Source organism: Tupaia chinensis, unplaced genomic scaffold, assembly GCF_000334495.1.
Source record: "Tupaia chinensis unplaced genomic scaffold, TupChi_1.0 Scaffold000522_1, whole genome shotgun sequence".
NCBI lineage: Eukaryota > Metazoa > Chordata > Mammalia > Scandentia > Tupaiidae > Tupaia > Tupaia belangeri.
Genome location: NW_006160035.1, coordinates 106,006 through 108,304, shown reverse-complemented (window position 1 = coordinate 108,304; position 2,299 = coordinate 106,006). Strand labels below are relative to the sequence as shown.

The 2,299-nt window shown below is 34.1% G+C and overlaps 1 pseudogene; it reads left to right on the top strand.

Moving 5' to 3' along the window:
• The first annotated feature begins 2,055 nt into the window (after positions 1-2,055).
• The window catches only part of LOC102468933 (ras GTPase-activating protein-binding protein 2-like), a 2,328-nt pseudogene continuing 2,084 nt past the window's right edge, over positions 2,056-2,299 (top strand).

Sequence of the window (2,299 nt, the reverse complement as noted above, 5' to 3'; positions counted from 1 at the left end):
GTGGTCGACTACATGGGAGTCCAGTGACATAGCCATTACGCTAACTGCTGGTCCCTAAAATTTATTAAATTAATTCACAGTTATGTTACAATTGAAAGTTTTTTTTCAGCTTTAATTAAGAGCACACCATGAAATGACTTTGTGCTAAGCAATATAATGTGAAATATGAATAACATAAAATATTCCAATGAAGAAATTATCATTAATTAAAGAGATTGTTAGTATTTACTTGTGAGTGTAAAAATATCAAGAATGTTACTTCAATATCAAAATTGTTTAATTTATAAAATATAAATCCATTGTGCTTTAAAACAAGTGGATATTGGGAAAATTGTTTCCTACATAAATTTGAAGAGTACTAAAATAAACATTGAGCTTGGGAATGACATTAGGACAATTTTTTACAGCAAGAAAACAGTAAAACATAATTTAATTCTAAAAAGTGCTGAAGACCAGGGTTTTTTTTCTAATATAAAAAACCTGAGTTTATCAAGTTACCTTCGCATTAGTCTCCTTTCTGGACTTCAAGAGGAGAAAGAGTCTCATCACAATAAATTGATGACAAATGCTTTCAGCTGTGTTGATGTACAGTGATTAAATGTACAAAATAAATTTTAACAAAATAATTTATAAAAATTTTTTGTCACCACACAGTTCCTGTCTCTATTAAGTATGTAATATGCCAAGAGAAGATTATAAAGCTATATTATTTCTGAATAGTGTAAGGTAATTCAATCAGCTACAACATACACTGTCACAGGAACTAAAGTACCATAGGAATACTCTACTAATACTGGAAATGTCCCTGACACTGTAGAAAATAAAAATTAGCTACAAGATTAATTTCCACATTATCCTAGGGAAATCAAAGAGATACGTATTTCATAGTTTTTTTTTTACATCAAAAACTAACAATGATGAACAGTAAGGACTGTGTTCAATTAAACTAGGAGAAGTTAGGGACTGTCCTATAGTCTTGGACCCACATGCCCTCTCTGCAAGTTCAGGGCATGACAGTAATTATTCCCTTCTGACTTTGACAGTAGCTCTGTATTTAACTCCAAAGCATCCATATTCCAGGAAGGAACACTTACTTTGCCTCCTGATTCGCCTCCTTCCCATTCATACTCTTCCTGGCATACCAAAATATATATTACTCACCTGCCTTCTTTCTGCTCTCAAATCAAAGGGCCCAAAGTGATTCAGGAAGGACAGTGTGTGTGATGAGGCAGCCAGGTCTGAGATATGGGGCTCTGATCCTGTGATCTCACCTCCCCACAGGACTGCAATTATGATTTCACTTGCAGCAACAATGACAGGGCCCACTTGGGAAGGAGAAAGTATTTTGGAAACTTTGGCCCCAGTTACCAATTACTCAAAACACTGACAAATTTCAGTGAGCTTCTCCAGAGAAATGAGAGCAAGGGAGAAGTTTTTTTATTCCCTGATCTCTGGAGGCAGATGTGCTCACATGGAGGGAGCGTAAAATGCAGATTTCTTACACATGAGAGACTGGGAGCAAGTCTGTGCTTCTTACCAATATTCCCCTTCCTAAAGATGTGCTCCTGATGAAATTCTAATTTCCTGGTCATCCTCAAATTGATTATCTAAACTTACATTTAATTTCGAATACAGAAATGGGATCAGATCTTGAAAGGACTTATCAATATGTTGCAGTACAAATAACATAGTCACATATTCATACCAAATAAATAGGGATACAATTTACATCTCCATGCAAATTACAATACAAATGTGGATATGTATTCAAAATACATATTTATCGATATAATCCATAAAAACAGAGGTTATAAACTATAGTGTATTCATAAATGTCACATAAACTTTCATCAAAGAATCTCCTCCCACACAAAAATAGCACCAGGTTCACATAGCATAGAGGTAAAATCCACTAATGTACTAATTAATAAACCAATGCTACTTAAACTATAATATTTAAGAATCTTCCCAATAGATTTTAGGGAGGATATATATGAATTATGTGGAATGCTTCCTAGAGCAAGCCATATAGAACATGATAGAAAACTAGGCTAGATGAACATAAAAGTAAAAACTTTAAATATTAGAAACCTTTGTGTCAACACATCAACACATTTTATCACACTCAATCACCCTTTAAGCCAGGAATGCAAATGAGATTCAGCATTAGGAAATCCATCAACACAATTAACATTACAGAAGTAATAAGAATGCCATGTGCTCATGATAATACAAAAGACATTAGCAGGATATCCATGTTCTTTGTTTCTTGCTGCCCTGAAAAAGGTGGTTGTAGGGA